The sequence below is a fragment of the Pan troglodytes genome, chromosome 8 (assembly GCF_028858775.2).
Source record: "Pan troglodytes isolate AG18354 chromosome 8, NHGRI_mPanTro3-v2.0_pri, whole genome shotgun sequence".
Taxonomy (NCBI): Eukaryota; Metazoa; Chordata; class Mammalia; order Primates; family Hominidae; genus Pan; species Pan troglodytes.
In genome coordinates, this window is record NC_072406.2 from 82,693,060 (window position 1) to 82,717,485 (window position 24,426).

Sequence of the window (24,426 nt, forward strand, 5' to 3'; positions counted from 1 at the left end):
GCTTCTGCTCTGAGCTTCCAGATTTCTCAGGAATCTTCTGCTGCAGTTTGAGAGGCTCGAATGGGCTCAACTGAGAGCTGGCTCGACTGATTCTTTTGTTCTGCCTGGGGCTGGGGAGAGAGCAGGATGCCTTCTCTTGGGTGTACCCAGGGCTGCTCTGTGGCCTTCTCTCCTTCAACATTCAGTCCTTGTTCCCCTCCCAGGCCCACGGTGGGGCAGATCTGACTGAATCTTTCTTGTGGTTGGGACTCTCCTAGCCCCACGGCCAGCAGACAGCCAGGGCTGCAGGACTTGCTATTCTGAGTAGGGACTTGGCAGGCCCTCTGGGGGGCTGGTGGTGGGCTGGTGAGGCTGGGCACTGTGGTTTGGATGCAGTCTGTGGCCTGACCCTGAGGAACCTCCAAGCCCTCAGCCCCCTACCTACCAGCTGAACCCTGAGGCTGACTGTTAGACCCAGAAGGGTTGTGACTGCAGGCTGTCCTGAGAACATCTTTGTCCTGGGCTTTTCTGCTTGGTTCAACAAGAACACCTACTGTGTGTGTGGTGAGTACAAATAAATGTATGGAGACGTGCCAGGCACTGTGCTGTGGGCCAAAAGACAGGTCAGGCACAGGTAGGACATAGCTTTTGTTCTCTGGGAGCTAGAGAGGCACACCGCCATGGATCCCGGCATCTGCTGGGCAGGGAGGGTGAGGGGAAGCAAAGTGTGTGTATTTGTATGTGTGTATGTGCATATGTGTATGTGCTATGTTTATGTATGTATATGTGTGCGCATGCATACCTATAGGTATGCATGTTTATGTATGTATATATTTGTATACATACATGTGCATGTATGTGTATACATGTGTGCATACACATGCACGTGTATGTAAATGTATATTTTGCACCTGCTCACACACATGCTGCCCCTACCTTAGTCCTGGCCTAGAAGAGGACATTATCCTGGAATGCATCCTCAGGATGGCAGGCTTCAGCTGGGGAGTCTGACAGCTGGTGGGATGGGATATGGGGCTGTGGCAAGAGGAAGAAGGAAGGAAACTGTGGCCCAGGATGGAGTCCTACAGTGTGCCACACACGATGCCTGGACATTACTTGCCCAGCTCACTGGCTTCTCAAATACCTCTCTGAAGGAGGATGAAGCCATCTTATGGATGTAGAAGTTGGGAATCTGAGAACTTACGTCACTTTTCCCAGACCACACAGCCAGTAAATTGTGAGCCACTTTGAGCCTAGCTCTGCTGAACTCTGAAGGTCAGGTCTGTTTCCCAAGGCCACTATGGGATTTTCTCTGCTGCTGTCCTTTTCACACACCTTGGGTGTCGCAGGAGCAGGTATGGAGCTGAGGACGTCTTCCCTGGGCCTGTTTCCTCATTTGTTAAAATAGGGATCAGAAAAGTACCGACCTTATAACATCGCGAGGCACTTAAGAGCTAGGTGCTAGGGACATGGTGAGACCACCACAATGAGTCATTTCTCTTGTCTTCAGTTATTCTTAGGGGTCATGGGGAATGTGTTCCCCTCTCCCAGCCCAGCGCTCTCCAGCCTGACAGAGGTGGGGCCTACACTGCCTGCATCCTGGGGCAACCCCAGCTCGCCCAAATCCAGCTCCAGTCCTGAATGGGGGTGAGGCAAGTGGTAACAGGTGAGAAAAAAGGATTTCCCGAGTGTGGAGCAGCGAGAGGGAGGAAGTGACTCACCAACCACAACAAAGCCTATCTCTCCGCGAGGAAGCACCAGCGAGGAGTGAACGTACGCACGTGGGTGCGTTCACCCACGTGCTCGCGGGGGCGTGCGGGGCCGTCGGAGTGGGCCGGGCTGGCTGCCGCCTAGTGCTAGTCCGCGCGTGTGGGGTGAGGGGTGGGGGTGGGGGTGGGGGGGCAGGCCTATGGTGCGGGTCACTGCCTGGAGCCGCATGATGGGTGGGGGCGGAGGGACCCCTCTCCATCCAAAGCTCTGCTCTGCTGTTCCCCTCTCACCTCTGGGGGCCGAGGGGCGCGTTTCCTTAGGACCCCGGGGCGTGGGAGAAGCCCCTGCTTGGGGGGACAGTCTGCTGTTTAGGGGCTCCCCTTCGACACGTGGGAGGCAAAAGTGCAGAGCGCACGATCATCCAGCTCCGGCCGCACTGCACAGCGAGGCCGGCCCGGAGCCCGGATGCTGGGCTCGGTCCCGCCGAGGCTCGGCCTGGCTGTAAAGCAGAGTGGGGCGAGGGAAGCCGGGTCAGCGGGTGTCGCGGGTAGCCGGCGTCCGGGACGGGGTGTGGCGCCCAGAGCGCTGCTGCCTCTCGCAGCCAGGAGGCTGGATAGTCGGGTTTGGGTGTCTTCCAGAAGGAGCCGCACTAGCGACGAGGGAAGAGGAACTGGCTTCCCGGGCAGTCTCCCCCGCCCCAAACTTTTCCTCCTCGCGGAGGGTGGGCGGGCGGAGGGAGGAAGCGCAGCCGGGGAACGTGGGGCCCGCGTTCCTCCCGCCCGGGGGCTGCGGCTGGGGTGAGTGTGTCTTTAAATCTGAGCCCCCAGCCCCTCGCGGTGGGGCTGGGGCTCGCGGTCCGGGCGGGGGCGGGCGCGGTGATTGGCGGCCGGGTCGGGTCCGCCCCTCGGCGTTGGGTAGCGGGGCGCTGGGGAGCAGCGCGGCGCGCACGGGCCGGGGCGCGCAGCTCCCGTCGCCGGTGAGCACGGGCTCCCTCTCGCGTGGCCTCGCCGGGTCCGCCTGGCCTGCCCACCTCCGGAGCCACCTCTGCCCCCGCATGGGCTGGCGAAGTTGGGAGGAGCGAGCCGGAGCCGGAGCCCGCGCCGGGCGCGCCCCGTCGCTGCCTGACTCGGCGCCCGCAGTTCGGGCGCAGCACGCCGGCCGCAGGAGCACGGATGCCCCCCGGAGCCGCGGGCTGGCAGGTACCGAAGTGTCCTGCCCTGGGGCTGGCGAGGGGAGGGCAAATCTGGAATCCCCCGGGCACCCCCCAGCCCGAGGCTGCTCCAGACACCAACTCCCCATCCTTTGGAGAGGTGAGGTCCTGGGCCTTCACCCCACACCCGCTCAGGATTGGTCCCTGGGAGGCAAGAGGGACTCACAGGGAGCAGTTGCTGGGTGGTTGTGTGTGTTGGACCCTGGGCTACCCCCTCTCCCGAGTTCCCTGGGTTTGGTGTAGGCATGGGCTGGTGACAATTCCACTTTTCATTGCCAGACCTGGGAGCATGGCCAGGAGCAAGGGTTCCCCGCGAAGTTAGGGGGAGATTGGGGAGAGGGAAGCCGCTTCATGACCGAGATGGGGTCCTGGGACTCATCTCTAGGGGGCGTGAGGGCCTCAGACCCAGGACGAGTCCAGAAGTCTCAGCGGGCACAGGCTTTGATTCTTGGCCCAGTCTGGCCCTCTTCCTCTGTAGGCCCGGGTCTCCGAGGAGAGTACATTTTTCAGTTTCAGAGTGTTTTCCTGAAGGGGCAGTAACCTGTCAGAGAGAGAGTGGCCTATGGGAGACCGGGCTCCTGAAGGTGGCCGGGATGGTTGGAGCCCTTTCTCTTGGGTTGTCAGAGATGGGAGTAAAACTTCATGGCCCAGGGAATCTTCTGGGCATCTCTACTCTCCCAGCCAGAGGCCCAGGAACCAACTCCTTGGCTTCTGGGTAGAGTAACCTGAACCCAGTGGCCGAGCACCTCTTAAATGCCAGGAAGGGCACTGGGCCGTGCCCCTGGAATGTGTGGATGGGGGAGGATTTGGAGGATTCTGTCCTCAGGAGGCTCAGCCCCTGGGGGCAAGACAGGACATAAACACACAAAGTTCCCCGATACAGGGTTTCAATACCAGTCCTAGACTGGTGATAGTGGAAAGCCAAGAGGCTACACACCATTAATTGCTATGTGAGTAATATAGGCTGCGAGAGTGCCAGGGCAGCAGAGAGCCAGTTCCATGCAAGCAAGCAAATGTGCTGAAATGTTCCAGCTCCATGCCCGCCCTTCCTTATTACCTTGCTCCAAGGGCAGGGAGCAGCAGGGGCACTGAGGAGGTTCTCCTGCACTCATCCCCACCCACTCCCAGGTTTGTTTGTTTCCTGCTGGTGGATTTCTGAAGTAACCCATTTGGTTTCTTGGCTTGGGCTGAGCACAGGACACTCCTAGTTGCCCTGTGGCTCCTGGGGTTTGGGGTCTAGAGCCAGCCTTGTAGGAGGTTCAGAGGTAAGCAGGAGGAAGTCCTCACTTCCTTTCTGAAGAGCCTCCGTCGCAGGGGGTTGGGGTAGGTTGGGAGGCTGGCAGGCACTGGGCCAGTTTCCTATGAGTGCAGACAGACCCCAGGTGGTGCATGCACCCCCCCTTCCCTTTCCTGGCCAGTGTTGGGGGTGGGCACAGTAGGGCCCAGGTGGCTTGAGGTGGGTGGTTCCTGGCACAGCTCTGACCTCACTTCTGTGAGGCTCTGCTGTATCTGGGGCCCTGCCCCCTCCCTCATTGTCCCTGGCAGGTTTCTGTTTTTCTGGAACACTTCGTGGAGGTGGCAGTGTGCTCATGCTCGTGGCCTTGGGTGCAGTTCTGGGAGTGGGAGTTGCTGAGCTCACCCGAAGCCCTTGGCTGGCACTGTGAGAACTTGTGTGAACACACTTGCCTGCCTCCAAACAGGTGGTGCACAGACCTGGGTTACCCAGGCACCTGTGGGGGATGCCCCGTGTGGGCAGAGACGTGAGTGCATGTGTGTGCTCAGGTTTACAGCTGTGTGGGCAGAGACATAGAGGAGCTGGATACATATATACATGAGGACAGACACAGGAGGATGGTGGGGGTGAGCAAACAACCCAGGGACACAGACATGTGCGGGGACAGACATACATGAACCCATCAGCGTGGGCCACGTATGGGCTGCAGACACGTACATAGAAATACACCATCGCTGGGATCTGAATCTCCCCACATGGGAGGCAGACATGTAAGTGGACAGACATATAGGTAGACCCAGCAGAGCACAGACGGGGATGGGAACCGACATTCCCAGACAAAAGACTCGGAGCCACAGGGAAGCCGCTCAAGTACCTGGGCAGAATGGAGTTGGCTGTGAGCTCCTGGGGGGCACAGACACATATGCTTGCCAGAGCCAGCTGACAGCAGAGGCCAGGAACCAGACACAGGTGGGTTCTGAGAGGTAGGCCGAGGCGCGCATTGCCTGGTTATCACTGTTTCCCTGCGTGGCACAGTGCCCGGAAGTTGTCCTGTTTGGGGTGGTGATGGTACAGGTGCTCTGTGTGGAGCTTATTTCTAGACTCTCACTTTGGGGTTTGAGGACCCCAAAAAGCTCAGTCTCCTGTGTTTTACTCAGAGTCATTTGGCCTCTCCACCTCTGCATTACAAGGCTGTGTTTGTGCCTTAAGTGCCAGCAGGTGCTCTTTGAATTTTGATTCTCATCTTCCCTGGATCTCCAGAGGCTTCCTGAAGTGAGGCTGTGTGGCCTGGGTAGGGTGCTCCAACTGTTCCTTTCCTACCAGAATAGGAGAGGAACTGCCAGGGGATTCTCCTTCTGAACCCAAGCCTGCGGGTCTTTGACAGGGATCCCCCAGGTGAGAGAGAGAGCACACATGTAGCTGCGTCTGTGATGAGAGCCACTGCCCTCTGGGGCGGGCTCCTTCTCTGCTAAGCCACGGGCTTGCACAGGGAAGGGGTCCCCCACCTGGCTATGCTCAGGTCTCCTCTGCCCAACCTGGCACCTGAGAGACAGCCCAGATTCTAGATATGCTTTGATACTAATGCACCATGCAACCTCCAGCAAGTCAATTAATGTATTGGTTTCCTCATCTTTAGAGTGGGGTCAGTAACCTCTACCTCCTTGTGGGTTCAGTGGGAGAAAATCAGTGCAAAGAATGTGGCCCAGTGCATGGCATGGAGTGAGTGCTCAGTTGATGTGGCGGTGGGGGCCTTTGATTATGAGCCATCCCCTGTGGCCAGGACTCTGCAGGGCTTCCTCAGCAGCTAGGTGCATGGCCCTGGGCCTCTGGGTGAGGCCTGGAGCAGGCTGGGTGGGCCAGGCACCTCTCCTGTGAAAGCTGGAGGGCTTTGTCCTCAGTCGGTGCCCACTAGTCCCTCCTTAGCCCTGTGGGACCTCCATACATGGGGTCAGGAAATGGCAGGCTGGGCGGGCTTATGGAAGCTTGGGCCTGCTGACTGCTGGGCCTCTGGGAGGGGAGCCAGTGTTTGCTAAGAATAGTCCCAAATCATGGCTTTCGCCTCCCAGAGGGCAGCCCAGCCATGTGCTGCCCCTGTCTTGGGCCAAGGCACTTGCACATGGACTTTTTATGTTTCCTGTAACTGGTGCTCAGCACAGGATTGAGCCTGGGAGCAGCAGGCTTAGTCTGGGAGGAGGCTCTGTTTGTCTTCCGAGGCCTTTGGCTGGGACCCAGGGAAAGAGAAGGTCTGGAAGCACTGGCCTTTATAATCCCTGAGTTCCTTTTCCACTCAGGGCTTTTCCTGACACATCTGCCTCGACCATCTTCCTACTTGCAAATAGACCTGTTGTGATTAAGAACACTGGCTCTGGAAAGAAACTACCAGGGTCTGAATTTCTGCTCCCTTCCTCATTAGCCGTGTGGCCCAGGGCAAGAAACTTAACCTCTCTGTGCCTCAAGTCCCTTGTGTAACAGGGTTAAGGATAGCAACTCCCTTATGAGAATGTCACAAGGATGAAAGGAGGTAATCGCAGAGAGCCTCCGAGGCTGTCTGGCTCCTAGGAAGTACTCAGTAAACATTAGGTGCTTATGTTATTACCATGATGTTATTCTCTCAGCAGAGGCCAGGATGCTTGCACAGGACCAGTTGGTGGGAAGGGACCAGAGTGGCATCTTGATGTGGGTTCCTGAGCTTTCTTGGCCCTGGGTTCAGTATGAGGTGCAGGGGCTCCGAAGGTAGATTAAACTCTGTCCCTGCCAGGAGGTGAGTGAGGTACATGCAGACCCCATGTCTGGTTCTGTGATGGGGTCTGTGCTAGTTATGGTTGGAGCCTGAGGGAGGGAATGGCTGGCCTGGGGTGTGTATGATACTTCACGTGGGCTTTGAGGGATGGCCAGGAGTTTGCAAAGGAGGAGGGCAAGGCTTCCCCAGCAGAAAGAGCAGCGTGGCAGAGGTGTGACAGCCCTTGGGAAGCGTTTTGTGTATTTCCCATAACTGGCATGTGGGCTGACTTTGGCTTTTAGGGGTGCCCCTGCCTGGGCTGAAGCTGGGGCACTGATGAGAGAGGCAGGTGGGGTGTCTGGGTCATCTGCACACCCATGGAAGGCAGTAGAGAACATCTTTGGGAACTGGGTGTGTCACTGCCAATGCTTTGGGCTCCCATGGAGCTGGGGCTTTCAGAAATTCCCCAAGGAGGGAGGATGTGGTGCTGCGAGGGCTGTGGGTACCCTGGGAAACGGCCAACAGGCTGGGCTGGGGCCCATGGGAGGGAAGAGGGGTGGGTGCCTTGAGATGACCTGGGACCCTGCCAGCTTCTGCATCCTGCTGAGCCCCAGGCCCTTCCTCTCTGTGGGCTGTGCCGGCCTCTGTCTGGCCTTCCCAGAGTGGAGGCCTGGGACGCTGGGACATTTTTCGAAGATTCTGTTTAGAAAGCACAGAGGGGACTTCTCCTCCCCTTTTCCTTTTCCTGGAATGGAGAATCTCCTGAAGGAGTTAACCCCTTTCCTGCTGGTCACAGAGTGGCCCATGCATGTGTCCCCCGCTTATTTTAGGATCACTGTTTTATTGTTGCCCTTTCTGTTACACGGGATGTATACATCAGGTGCTGAAAGGTACAACACATTCTGCAACTGAGCGCCACCTTCCATGACTGAACAGGCAAAGAAAGTACACTGAACATCAGCATCTGGCAATATATTTTTTGTTTGTTTGTTTTTTTTGAGATGGAGTCTCACTCTGTTGCCCGGGCTGGAGTGCAGTGGCGCATTCTTAGCTCACTGCAACCTCTGCGTCCCAGGTTCAAGCAATTCTCGTGCCTCAGCCTCCTGAGTAGCTGGGATTACAGGTGCCCACCACCACGCCCAGCTAATTTTTGTATTTTTAATAGAGATGGGGTTTCACCGCATTGGCCAGGCTTGTCTCAAACTCCTGATCTCAGGTGGTCTGCCTGCCTTGGCCTCCCAAAGTGTTGGGATTACAGGCATGAGCCACCGTGCTCGACCCCAATATTTTTCTAAAAAGAGACTAAAATGGATTTAAATTGATTAACACTTTTAAATCACATCTAATATTTGATACTACATGATTCAATATAGCTGAATGATGCAATGATAGAAAATGTGTTTACATCAAAGAATACAACCAAAATTAAGATAGCAAACAAAACCCATATACTTTTTTTAAACAGGAAAATACTTTTGAAGGGTACGTGTAACTGCCCATTCTTTTATTTTATTTTATTTTATTTTTTTGAGACAGAGTCTCGGTCTGTCACCCAGGCTGGAGTGCAGTGGCATGATCTCAGCTCACTCAAGCTCCGCCTCCCGGGTTCAAGCGATTCTCCTGCCTCAGCCTCCTTAGTAGCTGGGACTACAGGTGTGTGCCACTATGCCTGGCTAATTTTTGTGTTTTTAGTATAGACGGGGTTTTGCCATTTTGACCAGGTTGGTTTCGAACTCCTGACCTCAGGTGATCTGCCCGCCTCGGCCTCCCAAAGTGCTGGGATTACAGGCATGAGTCACTGCGCCCAGCTGAAACTGCCCATTCTTTTAAAGAAAATTTACTGCAAGCAAAGTTATCAACCTTCAGAAAATGCACACATAGTATTGCTAAGCATCCCCCATTCCAATATGCACACTTGGAAAATACAAAGTTAAACAAATTGTAAACAATAGGTGAGCTTCATATTTTTAAGAATATGGAAAGAAATCCCATTTTTAGCAGTGTTGTACAAAGAACTGTCTTTTCATGTGAAATTCATGAATTGTCCTTCTGTTGGGATCATACTTCACAAAACCACCATGTTTTTGAAACAAGATTACAGAGTACGAACATCTTAGCAATGTTATCTTATTATTAAAGTTAAATTTTTTTTTTTTTTTACTATTTTTCAAAACATCTCCCTTAAGTATGTAGGATTCATCTTTAAAATTCTTCCTAGAAATAATATACAAAGGAGAGGTATGTTTATTCCCTGTTATACTTCTGGAAGGCACTTCCATGGTGGAGAAGGGGCTTCTTTCTCTTCTGTTCATTGATTGTTTTTGTCCTTGGTGTGTGTTAAGATGTAAGATTTCAGGTTAGTTGTCTGAGCAAACTTCTTTTTTTTTTTTTTTTCTTGTTTTTGAGACAGAGTTTCACTCTTGTTGCCCAGGCTGGAGTACAGTGGTGTGATCTCAGCTCACTGCAACCTCTGCCTCCTGGGTTCAAGCGATTCTCCTGCCTCAGCCTCCCAAGTAGCTGGGACTACAAGTGTGCACCACCACACCCGGCTGATTTTTGCATTTTTAGTAGAGATGGGGTTTCACCATGTTGGCCAGGCTGGTCTTGAACTCCTGACCTCAAGTGATTCACCCGCCCCGGCCCCTCAAAGTGCTGGGATTACAGACGTGAGCCGCTGTGCCCAGCCACAAACTTCTTTTATTACAACCACGGAAGGGGCACACATGGGTCCTGTCTCTGGTATGGATTCACACACGCGTGCACAAATTGAAGTCCAATAAAAAGCATTTCCCACAGACCCACCATGTGCCATGAAAGAGCTTCTCTCCAGCACAGACTGGTTGGTGTTGTTCTGGTCTTGAGCTCTCAACAAGAGCTTTGCCGTGTTCTTCACAGACGAGGACTCTGGGACTGTGGCTGTGCAGATGTTTTCTCATGGCAGAGTTATCCAAGAACATCTTCGTGCTCCCTTTATGAGGGCAAGCTGTTGTTCTTGGGGCATCATCTTATTTAATTTTTCTTGGCTTCAGTCTAGCAAGTTATGCCAATTGTTTAGGATTTGAGAGGTTACTGCCAGGTATTCCTCCAGGAGGAAGTTTCTTTCCTGTCATATACTCTGAAAATCAGGAGGCAGGTTCTCTTCAATGGCCAGTTCTTCAACCACTGTTGAAGTATCAAAGTCAATATCTTTTTTTTTTTTTTTTTTCTCTGAGGACTACATGGTGACCAAAAACTTGCCCTCCAGGTTCTTGATCTGCACCTGCTTCTGCTCCCACTTGTTGTTGCGTGGGTTGGCGCCATCACCACCCACCACATTTCTGCTTTGACGTCTGCCCTGTAGTGACTGAACCCTTCATCCTGGGACCCCTGAGGTTGGTGCCAACCCCTGCACTTCCCAGGGACAGCCCTCTATCAGGGCCCCGGGACCCTGGTTGACAGGGCCTAGAAGACTTCATTAGCCAGTTGGGCACTGTGGCTCACACCTGTAATCCCAGCACTTTGGGAGGCCGGGGCAGGCGGATCACTTGAGGTCAGGAGTTCAAGACCAGCCTGGCCAACATGGTGAAACCCCATCTCTACTAATAATACAAAAATTAGCCAGGTGTGGTGGTGGGTGCCTGTAGTCCCAGCTACTCAGGAGGCTGAGACTGGAGAATAGCTTGAACCCAGGAGGCAGAGGTTGCAATGAGCTGAGGTTGCGCCACTGCACCCCAGCCTGGGCAACAGAGTGAGATTCTATCTCAAAAAACAAAACAAAACAAAACAAAACAAAAAACCTCATCAGCCTGATCTGAGTGGTGGTTTAGCTTTGCCTTGACCATCATCTGCAGGTGTGCTCCCTCCCTTCCTCCCGAGGCAGCCCTGTCTGCTGGAGCACAAGGACTTCTGGAGTCTCCTGCAGGTGTTGCCCTGCTGGCTCAGCCCAAGGCCTTGTGGGAATCTGATTTCTGAATGCCTCAAAGAGAAGGGCCCTCCCTAGAGACGAGCCCCAGAGTTGCCCTTTGGGGAGCCCTCTGGGGAGGTGTGGAGTAGTCTCTGCTCCAGGGGGCTCTGAGCTGGGCCCTAAGGCATCAGGTAAATAAGCCCTGGGCTGGCATTTGACTGTCCCTCTGAGCCCAATTTTCTTTTTTTCTTTTTTCTTCTTTTTTTTTTTTTTTGAGACAGAGTCTCGCTCTGTTGCCCAGGCTGGAGTGCAGTGGCATAATCTTGGCTCACTGCAAGCTCCACCTCCCAGGTTCACGCCATTCTCCTGCCTCATCCTCCCGAGTAGCTGGGACTACAGGCGCCCGCCACCATGCCCGGCTAATTTTTTGTGTTTTTAGTAGAGACGGGGTTTCACTGTGTTAGCCAGGATGGTCTCGATCTCCTGACCTTGTGATCCGCCCGTCTTGGCCTCCCAAAGTGCTGGGATTACAGGCGTGAACCACCGCACCCGGCTGTGCCCAATTTTCTCACCTGCAGAATGGGCGTGAACATTTTCCCCTGCCTATCTTTCATGTTTTTTTTTTAAACTGAGGTGAAATCCATTTAAATACAATAAACCATTTTAAAGCCCACAATTTAGAGGCATTTAGTATAGTCACATTGTTGTACAACCACCACTTCTATCACATTCTAAAACATTTTATCACCCTAAAGGAAAACTCTACCTATTAAGCAGTTACTCACCATTCCCTTCTCCACCACAGTACTTTTTTTCTTTAAAAAAAAAAAAAAAAAAAGAAACAGTTTTGTTGAGATATGTGTACCATAAAATACACCTGCCTGAAGTGTGCACTTTGGTGAATATCGGTAAAAGTCCTGGGCATGCAGCCAACTCCTAGACAAGTCTGACAACACTTTCCATCACCTAGAAGGGCCCTGTGCTCCCTTGTAGCCGGTCACCACTCCCACCTTGGGCCCAGGCCCACTCATCTACTTTCTGTCACTATGATTTTGTTTTTTCTGGATTTTTCACATACGTGGACTCATATAACAGGTAGCTTTTAGTGACTGGCTTCTTTACTCAACATGATGTTTTTTGAGATTCATCTCTGTTATTGGATGATTTAATCAGTTCCATTCCTTTTTTTATTGGTGAGTAGTATTCCAATGTGTGGGATATGTTAAAAATAGTTTAAAATTTCTCTCTCTCTTTTTTAAGAAGGGCCTCTTTCCTGTTGCCCAGGCTGCAGTGAAGTGGCTCAGGGTCGACTCACTGCAGCCTTAACTTCTGGCCTCAAATGATCCTCCCACCTCAGCCTTCTGAGTAGTTGGGACTACAGGTGTGCACCACCATGCCCGGCTAATTTTTGTATTTTTAGTAGAGACGGGGTTTTGCCCTGTTGCCCAGGCTGGTCTTGAACTCCTGGACTGAAGTGATCTGCCTGCCTCAGCCTCCTAAAGTGCTGGGATTACAGGCGTAAGCCACCATGCCCGGCCTAAAATAATCTTCACAAAAGATTCAAGTAGTAGCTTCACAGAAAGTAAAATGTCAAAGTCCCCTTTCCCCTCCTTCCCCTCTCTCTGGTCCCCGTAGGTAACACTGTCAGCAGTGTGCTGAGTATCCTTTGGTCTTTTTTCTGTACCTCTACATGAATTTGTGTGGTTTTTTATTTTTGGGGTGTAAATGAGCTCAAACTCGGTCCATGGCTGTGGGGCCTGCTTTCATCCGGCCATGTATCATGCAGAGGGACCCCACCACTGCCATGGGAGTTCTGAGCACATGCCCTGAGCTGGGGCTCGGCGGGGCTTTGGGAGAGATGGGAAGAAGTCTTCCTGGAGGTGGTTAATTTAGAGCAGGTTCTGGAGAAGAGTAGCATTGGATCAAAGGGGATCAGTCTGTCCGAAACAGCCTCTGTGGTGACCCGTCCCTGGGGTCTGGGTGGATGTATCCTCCTGCTGCTGGGGGTCTGGGTGGATGCATTCTGCTGCTGGGGGTCTGGGTGGATGTATCCTCCTGCTGCTGGGGGTCTGGGTGGATGTATTCTGCTGCTGGGGGTCTGGGTGGATGTATCCTCCTGCTGCTGGGGGTCTGGGTGGATGTATCCTCCTGCTGCTGGGGGTCTGGGTGGATGTATCCTCCTGCTGCTGGGGGTCTGGGTGGATGTATCCTCCTGCTGCTGGGGATTCTGGGCGGATGTGTCCTTCTGCCGCTTCATCAATGACCCCGACTTGGCTGCCGCTGGTGGGGGCTTCTTCCCGTCTCTCTGAAGTGTCACTGGAAGGAATAGGCCTAGGAGAGGGCAGTTCGTTGGGTTGACAGAAGAGGGACCCTTGGGGAGTTGCCCCTTGCCAAAGTCTCTTTAGGCAGCCTGTAGGGGCCTCCCAATAGCTATCTTGCCCAGCCTACGTGGGTGGAGGATGGGATGCCTGTGGCCTCTGAGGAAGGGGCTGCCTGGGCTCAGATTTTCACCCTCCTGGCCCCACCCCAACCCCAACCAATGAGACTGCAGCCAGTGGGGTCCCAGGTGCTCCGAGTCTTATGTCATGCTGCTTTCCTTGACACTGCCATCGATGTATAGATGAACCCCACCCCCTGCATCCTAAAGTTGGTTGTTTTCATTGTTTTTAAGTTTTCCCTAACTTAACAGTACAAAGTAGTGCCTTAATTGTAAGACATGAGTTCTGGGAGATAGGAATCCTGTGTGGTGGTTCCAGGGCAGCCACCTGCTTACCCAGGAAGGGGTTGTCTTGTGACTTGGGGTCTCATCCTGGGCTCAGGAATCCTGTAGGGGGAGGGGAGGACCTGGCGGGGAGCTCTGCATAGGTGGGTTTGTGGATGTTTCCCTTTCTGCAGCTCAGTGCTGCTCAAATGTGGGTAATACGTGGACTCCCAATTCACAGCCCTATTGAGATCTAATTCACATGCTGTACAATTCACTCATTTAGTAGCTTTTAGTACATTCAAAGAGCTGTTGTCTCACCACAGTCTAATTTTACAACATTTTCATCAACCTCAAAAGATACCCCAGTACCCATTGGTAGTCACTCCCCACCCCCAGCCCACTAGCATGCTCTGTATCTCTATAGATTTGCTAATTCTAGACATTTCATATAAATGAAATCATACAACATATGGGTTTTTTGTAGACTCCCTCTCTCTCTCTTTTTTTTTTTGAGATGGAGTCTCGCTCTGTTGCCCAGTCTGGAGTATAGTGGCGTGATCTCGGCTGATGGCAACCTCCACCTCCCGGGTTCAAGTGATTCTCCTGCCTAAGCTTCCCGAGTAGCTGGGATCACAGGCACCTGCCACCATGCCCAGCTAATTTTTGTATTTTTAGTAGAGATGAGGTTTCACCGTGTTGGCCAGGCTGGTCTTGAACTCCTGACCTCAGGTGATCCATCTGTCTCGGCCTCCCATAATGCTGGGATTACAGGCATGAGCCACCATGCCTGGCCCTGTCTCTCTCTCTCTCTTTTTTAAAGGTCTCACTCTTGCTCAGGCTGGGGTGCAGTGGTGCAATCACGGCTCACTGAAGCCTCAACCTCCTGGGCTCAGGTGATCCTCCCTCCTCAGTCTCCTGAGTAGCTAGGACCACAGGCATGTGCCACCACATCCGGCTAATTTAAAAGTTTTTTTTAATAGAGACGAGGTCTTGTGTTGCCCAGGACTTCAACTCCTGAGCTCAGGACTCCCTTTTGAACAACAACAACAAACCCCTCACTTGCTGATTGACATTATTCTTACTGTAATATAACTGAAATGTGTATAAGACCAGGCATAAGCACCTTAGACTTAAAGTTTTTACAAAACTATTAAAAAAAACAGGAAATAGTAGTAAAACCAGAAAGCCAACTCATTTCCAATGAACAATTACTTTAATTGGAAGGATGTTAACTGCACCTACATTGCCAGCCTTGGGTTGATGGTAGAGAGCTGTGCCCTTGGGCCTCTCTTGTGTCCCCTGCCTCTGTTTCTTGGGCCTGTTGTATAGGGAAGTACTAATAATGTTGGGCTGATGGGACGGGTTGGGGTAATCAGACCTCACATTTAAGCCTAGACTACGTGTGAGCAATCCCTGAATGTCTGTTTTAATAGGGTATTGCCCGATACTCGGAAAGCTGGCTTGTTTGATTGAAGACAAGCATAGAATAGTGGCATTATTGAAATCTGCTTGTAGTGGCTCTTAAACCCACTTCTTTTTTTTTTTTGGAGACGGAGTCTCGCTCCGTCGCCCAGGCATGGCGCAATCTGGGCTCACTGCAAGCTCCGCCTCCTGGGTTCACGCCATTCTCCTGCCTCAGCCTCCCGAGTAGCTGGGACTACAGGCACCTGCCACCACGCCCGGCTAATTTTTTGTATTTTTAGTAGAGACGGGGTTTCACTGTGTTAGCCAGGATGGTCTCGATCTCCTGACTTTGTGATCCACTTGCCTCGGCCTCCCAAAGTGCTGGGATTACAGGCGTGAGCCACTGTGCCCAGCCTAAACCCACTTCTTGTAGGAATCAGGAATTTGGCACAGAGATGGGCTTTGCTCATTTCACACAGATGCTGTCAACATGCACATGGTCCTGACTGCTAAGAGGCTGGGCCTTTGAATTGGGCACCTCCAGGCTGCCATGGGCTATGGGGTGGCTCTGTTCTCCCTCCCCACCTGCTTTTTTTTCCTATTTGAATCGCAACCTTTCTTTGTGCTGTGTGTGATGATATCATTTGGCCTTCATGGAGAAGGAACTGGATTGTAAACACAGGAGCAAACTTGAGGCTCAAATTGTAGGGCACTGCTTGCTTATGAGATGGTTATTCAGATGACCAGGGGATGCTCTCATTACTTTTTGAAATGAATTAAAATAACCCTTTTAAAGTGTACAGTTCAGTGACAGTACATTTGCAATGTTTTGCAACCATCACCACAAACATTTTCAGTTCCAAAACATTTTCATCACCCCAAAAGGAAAACTCCATCCATCCATTAAGTAATCCCTCCCAGTTTCCCCTCCCCCAGCCTTGGCAACCATGGATCTGCATTCTGTCTCTGGATTTACCTATTTTGGATAGTTCATATAAGGGGAATCATGTAATATGTGACCTTCTGTGTCTGGCTTTTTTCACTTAGCATAGTGTTCAGGGCTCATCTGTGTTGTAGCAAGTATCAGTACTCCATTCCCTTTTATGGCTGAGTAACTTTCCATTGTATGGATAGGTCACACTTTGTTTATTCGTTTATTATTTGATGGGCATTTGGGTTGTTTCTACCTTTTGGCTATTGTGAATAGCTGATTGGCTGCTATGAATGTTCATGTGCAAGTATTTGTTTGGATACTTGTTTTTTATTCTCTTGGGTATATACTTAGCAGTGGGATTGCTTGGTCATATGGTAAGTCTTTGTTTAACTTTTTGAGTTTGATGTTCTGGAATTAGACAGCGGTGATGGTTGCACAACTTTGTGAATATACTAAAAATCATTAAGTCATATACAGACGGTCCCTGACTTAGGTGGTTTCACTTATGCTTTTTCAACTTTACAATGGGTTTATAACTCCGTGGTAAGTCAAGGACCTCCTTATATCCTGCGATTTGTATCACTCTACCATTGTAAAGTTGAAAAAGTGTAAGTGGAACCATCATTAAGTCAGGGGCTGTCTGCTGTGTTACCAGAATTAAATGCATTTTTGACTTTTTTTTTTTTTGAGACAGAGTCTTGCTCTGTCACCCAGGCTGGAGTGCAGTGGCGCAATCTTGGCTCACTGCAGTCTCTGCCTCCTAGGTTCAAACAATTCTCCTGCCTCAGCTTCCTGAGTAGCTGGGATTACAGGTACCTGCCACCACGCCCGGCTAATTTTTGTGTATTTAGTAGAGATGGGGTTTCACCATGTTGGCCAGGCTGGTGTAGAACTCCTGACCTCAGGTGATCCACCTGCCTTGGCCTCCCAAACTGCTGGGATTACAGGTGTGAGCCACCACCTGGCCTTGACTTATGATATGTATAATTTATGATGGGTTTGTCAGAATGTAACCCCATGATTACATCAAGGAGCATCTGTACTTTAAAGGGTGAATTTTATGTTATGTGAATTATATCTCAATTTAAAAATTTCACAGATCCCTAAGCAGGCATTCATGGAGTCTGGATTGAGTCATGTTCTCAGTTTTGGCAACCCAGGGTCCTGCATCACCTCTTGGGAATCCTGGGGTCTCCCTTGGTGGGTGAGGACACTGCGTCTCACTCCATAGTCCCATTTTTATGGGTAATCGGTGCGAGCTACAGGAAACAAATGGGCTCACTGGCTGCCTGCCCCCCTACCTTGGCTCATTCTGGCCCTTTCCAGCTGCCGCTGCTGCTTCCTTTTTTTGAGTCAGGGCCTTGCTGTGTTGCCCAGGTTGGAGTGCAGTGGCATGATCGCAGTTCACTGCAACCTTGAACTCCTGGGCTCAAGTGATCTTCCCGCCACAGCCTCTCAAAATGTTGGAATTACAGGCATAAGTCACCACTCGTAGCCTGTTTCTGGCACCTAAACAAGAGGTGCTTACTGTAGAACTGTTCCTTAGTTTCCCCACCCGTGAAGGAGGTCTGTGAGCAGCCCAGCCATGGCCACAGCCTGGGCTCTGCGGACAGTGATGTCTGCAGTGGGTCAGACATGCCACATTGACTTCCTCTCCAGATCCTCTTTTCCTCTGTCTGTCTTTTGTGTCGCTTTCCACAATGGCCTGTGTGAGCCTCGGGACCAGTTCCTCTTTTGGGATGCTGCTTCCTTCTAAGATTGCAGCTGAGGGTGGCGTTGGGCCCCTTGTCTGTCTGTTCAGTCCTCACTGCACACCCACTTCCCCCAAGTCTGGCCCGTCTCAGTTGGTGGCAACCCCATGCTTCTAGGTGTTCAGGCCAAACACTGCAAAGCTGTCCGTGGTTTCTCTCTTTCTCTTACACTTCAGAAAAGATGTGCCAGGAGGTTCACTGGCCTCACCTTCAGCATGGATGCACGGCGAGCCATGTCCTCACCTGTCCTCTGCTGCTGGCCCCACCTCCAGCATCACCTGCACTGTTGCAGTAGCCACCTGATGTTTCTGCTGGTTTCTGCCCTTGTCCCCAACCAAGTCTTCTAACGCAGCAGCTAGCAGACCTTGTCAGAACTTAAAACTCAGGTCAGAGCACTTCTCTGTCCTAAGCTCCCTAGGGGCTCCCTGTATCCTCACAGTAAAAGCCAGTGTCCTTACTGTGGCTTCCAGGACACCATCATCCAATACCCAGCCTCATGCTCACCTTGTCATAGCCGCACCGGCTAGCTCATGGCTCTTTCAATACCCTAGGAACGCCCCCCCCGCCACAGGACGTTTGCATAGGCTAGCCCCGCGACCGGAGGTCCTTTTTCTCCAGAGAGCCACAGGGCTGCCGTGTCACTTCCTTCAGTCTTTACTCTCATGTGAGGCCTCCCCTGCATACCTTGTCTAAAATTTCACCTCTTCCCTGCATCTCCTTGTATACTATTTTACTAATTTATATAGTTTATTTCTGTGTCTCTTGCTAGTATGCATGAGGCAGGGATTTTTGCTCTGTATTTCTGGCTCCTAGAACAGTGCCTCACACATAGGTGGTGTCCCAGAAATGTTTGTAGGATAGCTACAGGAAGAGAGAATGCATGAGCCCATTTTATAGATGAGAAAATGATCCTCAGAAAGGTGGACTGGAACCTGGTCTCTCCACTCCCTGCCCGGGGCTCTCTGGCTGAACCACAGTTGCCACCTCCTCTTCCCCATATCCCTGACTCCAGAACAGTCACGTGAACCTCGTGGGTTTGAGTGTTCAGAGCTCCCTTAGAAGCTCCCCTTGTCAGCGGGGTAATTATGGAACTGGCAGCTACCTCTGGGCATTTGCACGGAAAGGATGGTAAGAGCCTGTTCCCGTGGGTGGGGGCTTGGTCTGTGTGAGGCACTGGGTTTGGCAAGTTAGAGAGATTTCTCAGTTAAACCTCACAGCTTCCTGTGGAAGGGGACTGGTCATGTTCTCCATTCTGCAGACAGTGAAGTAGGGAGCTTTTATACGGGCAGAAATGAAAAAGATTGGTAACATGTTGAACTAGGCAGGATGTGGGGAAACTGGCTTTCTTAAGCATGAAGCAGCATTGGTTGCTGTATACAATGCAACAACCTTTTGGAAAGGTAATTTGGCAGTATCTCTGAAAGCTGTTTAAGTGCACATCTTTAGCTCAGCCTCCTGAATTCTGGTAACCTGTCCTAAAGAAGTAAACTATCAGGATGCAAGGCTGTGTGCACAAGGATTTTGCGGCAGTGAACCGGAGACTCGCTGTCTCCTTTCAGTTCTGTGTTCTTCCCACCGCAGGGCATCTGCACGGGCCGTTCCCTCTGCTGCCAGGCATGTGTCTTCACATGACCGGGGCCTTCCTGTCTTCATACGTCGGCATAGGCCTTCCATGACTGTCATATCTAAAATATGTTCCTTCCCTATCTTTCTCATCTAGCTCAGCCTCTCAGCCCCTGGTAGCCCACATCACAATGTATACAGTGTATCATAATCGTGTTCCCTGGTGGACTCCCTCCCTCCCTCCCTCTCCTTCTCTTGTTGGAAGATCTGCTCCATGAGGGTCCGGGTCTGTGCCTGTCTGGTTGACAGGGTCAGTACTTCGCAGCTGTTTGTTGAATGAGTAGTGATGCAATGAAATGGCTTTTGCCACCATTAAGCAGACAGGGTTGGAATTACGTGTATTGGCTGGGAGGGGTGTTTGTATTAAGCAGACGGGGTTGGAATTACCTGTATTGGCTGGGAGGGGTGTTTGTGTTGTCCTGTTAAGGGCAAAAGCTTGTTGCACAAGGAAGCTTAAGAGGTGGGCTTGGATGGGGATGGGAAGGGCATAAGCGTTTTCTCTATAGACCTTTGACTTGTGACAATAAGTACAAGTTACTTTTGTAATAAAAAACATCTGGCAGGCCGGGTGTGGTGGCTCACACCTGTAATCCCAGCACTGTGGGAGACTGGGGCAGGAGGATCACTGAGGCCAAGGAGTTTGAGGGGAGCCTGGGCAGCATAGTGAGATTCTTGTCTCTACAAAAAAAAAAAAAAAAAAATTAACCAGCTGCGGTAGTGTGTGCCTGTAGTTCCCCAGATACTTGGGAGGTTGAGATGGGAGGATTGCTTGAGTCTGGGAGGTCAAGGCTGCAGTGAGTCATGATCGTACCACTGTACTCCAGCCTGGGCAACAGAGGGAGACTCTATCTCAAACAACAATAACAACAACAACAACTGCAGTAACAACAACAAAACCTGGTTAACCAACAAAGAAAATTTTAAAAAAGGGGAAGAAATATCCCATTAGGGAGTATCAGGACTTGAACTCTGGTCTTTCGGACTCCCAGCCCATTTTCTTACCCATAACCCAACCCTTGCCATGTTTCCACACACAGCCTGTTAGTATAGCCTCACTGCAGTCCTCAGGGGAGGGCAGAGTATGAGTTATTAGGTATTTCTGTTTTATTTTGTCAATTGAGATCTAATTTTCAGATAGTGAATCAAGGCATAGCTTGATGAATTGCTACGGTTGTATCACCTGTGTCTCCCTACCCAGATCAAGGTGTAGAACATTTCCAGTGCCCCAGAGGTTCCCTGGTGCCCCTTCCCGGTCCTTTCCCCCACCCTGCCACCCCTGTAGGTGGTCACTCTCCTGACCGCCTTCCCAAGGATCAGTCCTGCCTATTCTTGAACTTTGTACAAGTGGACTAACACAGTATGAGCTGTTTTTATCTGGTGTCTTTCATTCCACATCAGCCCTGAGGGAGTCACCCGTGTCGCTGCAGGTATCAGTGTCGTTCATTTCATTGCTGAGTAGGCTTCCATGGTAGGGACAATTTGTTAATTCTTTTTCTTATTGTTGGGACTTTGCCATGTTTCCTTTTTTGGTGCTTGTGGATAAAGCTACTGTGAACATTTTTGTGTCTTTTGATGAACATGAACACTCGCTTCTCTAGGACATAGAGCCAGGTGTGAACTGCTGGGTGCTGGGGTAGAATCCTCCTTTCACCAAGAGGGAGACCGAGGAGGTTCCAGAGGGTCTGAGAGAGGAAGAGCCTTGCCCAGGGTCACATGATAACTCGATTAGCCTGTCTAACCCTCTTCCTCCCTTCACCTTCCAGTCTTAACAACCTCCCACTCCCAGCTGCAGCCTTGTGGGAGAGTGGGCAGGCTGGAGTTGGGGGTGGGGGGACTTCTGGAGGGCCATATTTCCAAGTCTTGTTGCACTGGGCGTGCCCACGAAGCAGCAGTCTTCTCTGCCTTCCTCGCCCACCTCCTTCCCCATCCCTGGCTCCAGAGCGAGTGGCCAGACTGCAGTTTGCCCTACGTGGTGGTTGGTGCTGGGAGAGATGAGGAGGGCTTGCTGTTTGTTGGATGTTGGTGCTGGCCAGGCACAGACCCCGATCAGCACATAGGGGCTGTACTGGCATCTTGAGCCTGGGGTGGTGCACATACGTGGATGAAGATCTGAGCAGAGCCCTGCACACACCTTCTACTCACGCGTGCTCCTGGCGGGTGCAGGTGTGCACAGCTGCCTCGCTCAGACCCAGCCTGTCTGGGGCCAGCGCATGCCTGGCCACAAGGCCGCCAACTCCCTGACCCGAGGTAGCGTTTGGGTCATTCCTCAGCGCCACTCACAGAGCTCTCCTGACTGTGCCAACTCTCTGGGTGGTGGTGCCTTTAGCTCTTTCCATATCTGCTCCATCTCTCCATCCTGAGCTCTGCAGGGCTGGAGATAGAAATGAATATAGGCATTAAAAACTTTTTTTTTTTTTTTTGAGACAAAGTCTCGCTCTGTCACCCTGGCTGGAGTGCAGTAGTAGCGCGATCTCGGCCCACTGCAACCTCTGCCTCCCGAGTTCAAGCGATTCTCCTGCCTCAGCCTCCCGAGTAGCTGGGACTACAGGCGTGTGCCACCATGCCTGGCTAATTTTTGTGTGTGTGTGTATTTGTAGTAGAAACAGGGTTTTACCATGTTAACCAGGATGGTCTTGATCTCCTGACCTCGTGATCTGCCCGCCTTGGCCTCCCAAAGTGCTGGGATTATAGGCGGGAGCCATGTGCCTGGCCTATTAAAAACATTTTTTAATGAGGCCTTAATTTTCTTTTACCATGGTAAAATATACGTAACATAAAATTTACCATTTTGGGCGTTTAAAATTGTATAATTTAATGTCATTAAGAGCATCCATATTGTGCACCCATCACCACCATCCAGCCCCAGAACTTTTCCTTCTTTCCAAACTGAAACTCTGCACCCATTAAACACTAACTCCCCACTCCCTCTCCTCCAGGCCCTGGCACCCGCAGTTCTACTTCCTGTCTCTGAATTTGACCAAGGTATCTCATATTATTGGAATCGTACAATATTTCTTCTTTTGTGTCTGGCTTAAACATATAACATAATGTCCTCAAGGTTCATCCGTATTGTAACGTGTCAGAATTCATTTCTTTTAAAAAATGTTAACATTTATTTTATTTTTCTTTAGAGATGGGGTCTTGCTCTATCACCAGAGCTAGAGCGAGCACAGTGGCATGGTCCTAGCTCACTGCAACCTCAAGTTCCTGGGCTCAAGCAATCCTCCTGTTTCAGCCTCCCAAGTAGCTGGGACCACAGGAGTGTGCGCCACACCTGGCTAATCTTTAAAATTATTTTTTATCGAGATGAGATCTTGTGTTGCCCAGGCTGGTATCAAACTCCTGACTTCAAGCAGTCCTCTTGCCTTAGCCTCCCAAAGTGTTGAGATAACAAGCATGAGCCACTATGCCTGTCCTGTTTTGTTTTTTTTTGAGGCTGTAATTGTTCTTTTGAGCGTATTTGAAAGGTATCGCACAGACTGGGCGCGGTGGCTCATGCCTGTAATCCCAGCACTTTGGGAGGCTGAGGTGGGTAGATCACCTGAGGTCAGGAGTTTGAGACCAGCCTGGCTAACATGGTAAAACCCGGTTTCTACTAAAAATACAAAAAATTAGCCAGACGTGGTAGCGCGTGCCTGTAAACCCAACTACTTTTGAGGCTGAGGCTGGAGAATTGCTTGAACCTGGGAGGCAGAAGTTACAGTGAGCCAAGATCGCCCCATTGCACTCCAGATTGGGCAACAAGAGCAAAACTTTATCTCAAAAAAAAAAAGGTATCGTACGTCTTTGGGATTGAGTGAGGGGGTCAGCTTGATGGTGAGAGTGGCAATAAATAGCATTTGTTATGTTTACCAGGTGCTAGCACTTTCCTTACATTGTCTCATGTAATCCTTATCATATCCCTATGAAGTAGGTATTAACATTGTCCTTATTTTACACATAAGGGAACTAGGCTCAGAGAAGTTCGGTAACTTAGCCAAGGTCACACAGTAAGTCACGGGCAAGCTAGGTTTGGATGCCAGTTCTGCCTGGCTCTACAGCCAGTGCTGTGTGTTCCTGACCCCAGCTCTGGCCCTTCCTTCTTCAATACCAGGCTTAGAGTTATTTCTTCAAATCCTTCTTGTCACCTCTCTGGCCTGAGTGTGGAGCTGATTGGTGCCATGGTATGGGCCCCTCCTCCCAGCCCCAGGTCCCCTTCCTGGGCCCCAGCTTCTTCTGAAAGCCTCTTTATGCAGCAGCCTCTGGGCCAGGCGGGAGTGTCTGCAGGGAGGTGGGCCTCAGAGCCCGCAGTGTGAGGCTGGCAGGGGCGGCTTGGCCTGGGGTGGCCACACGGCAGGATGTCCCTCTTGGCAGGACTTTCCCTGAAAAAACAGCCACCAGGACTTCAGGATGGAAGGGACAGATAAACAGGAAGAGGGAGAAACTTAAAAATATTTTTCTTCCTCTCCCATGGCCTGGCATTTTCTCGCTGCTCCTCCCTCTGCCACTGGAGGTTTGAGGTGGTGGAGCGCTTGCTCCCCTGCCCGAAGCTGCCCGGGGGCCTGGAGAGCCACAGCTGGCAGGTGCAGGTTCATTCTTGTGGGTTTTGTTTTGCCTGATGGGCTGGTGTGAGCCTAGGCATTCAGGGCCAGACGGCCTGAGTTTGAATCTTTGCTCCACTGTTTCTTTACCGTGGGTTCTAGGCCAAGTCACTCAGCCTCCTGATGCATCAGAATGGCCACAATCTGTAGCCGCAGGGCTATTTGGAGAAATGATATGGCAGTGACTCTTTGTCACGCTCCAGCTGTGACACTCAGGTGGATCTGTACAGGGGTTTTCTCAGTTAGTCCTCATGGCCTCAGAGGTGGGTGTGGGCATGGACTTCACTGACAGGTGTTGAAGCATAGAGAGGTGGAGCTTCAGTCAGGGGCATCAGGCTGGTCGTGGCGGAGCTGAGGCTCGAGCCCAGACAGTCTGCATTCAATGCCCTGCTTGCTCATTGGTCTGACGTATGGTACCTTGGCACATGGTACTGTTGGAACTGTGAACTTCTTTCTTAGTTTGGGGTTGGTGGGGTGAGCTTTGCACCCCAGATGTCCCAGAGCAGTACCCACCCTGTTGCTCAGGTGCCTCCACATGGTGCCTCCTCCCTGCAGCCCCACTAGGTGGACACAGGCCGTGGTTGTGCTTCTCTCCCATTGCCACAGCTGGGCAGCACATCACACCCCGCAGAGCAACACCTAAGATCCTGGCATGGTCCCCAGGGACTGGGGTTCGGCCTACCCCACCTCATCCT

At 51.5% G+C, this 24,426-nt stretch overlaps 1 protein-coding gene across 4 annotated transcripts in view; it reads left to right on the forward strand.

Moving 5' to 3' along the window:
- The first annotated feature begins 2,405 nt into the window (after window positions 1–2,405).
- The window catches only part of PALD1 (phosphatase domain containing paladin 1), a 93,849-nt gene continuing 71,828 nt past the window's right edge, over window positions 2,406–24,426 (forward strand). For 2 of the 4 annotated variants that reach the window (XM_054659687.2, XM_016918499.4), the window contains exon 1: window positions 2,602–2,888. The gene's annotated coding sequence lies outside the window, so the exon portion shown is untranslated. Of the gene's footprint in view, window positions 2,487–2,595; window positions 2,889–24,426 lie in introns of those variants that run through there. The other 2 variants (XM_054659686.2, XM_016918498.4) reach the window with 2 other exon arrangements.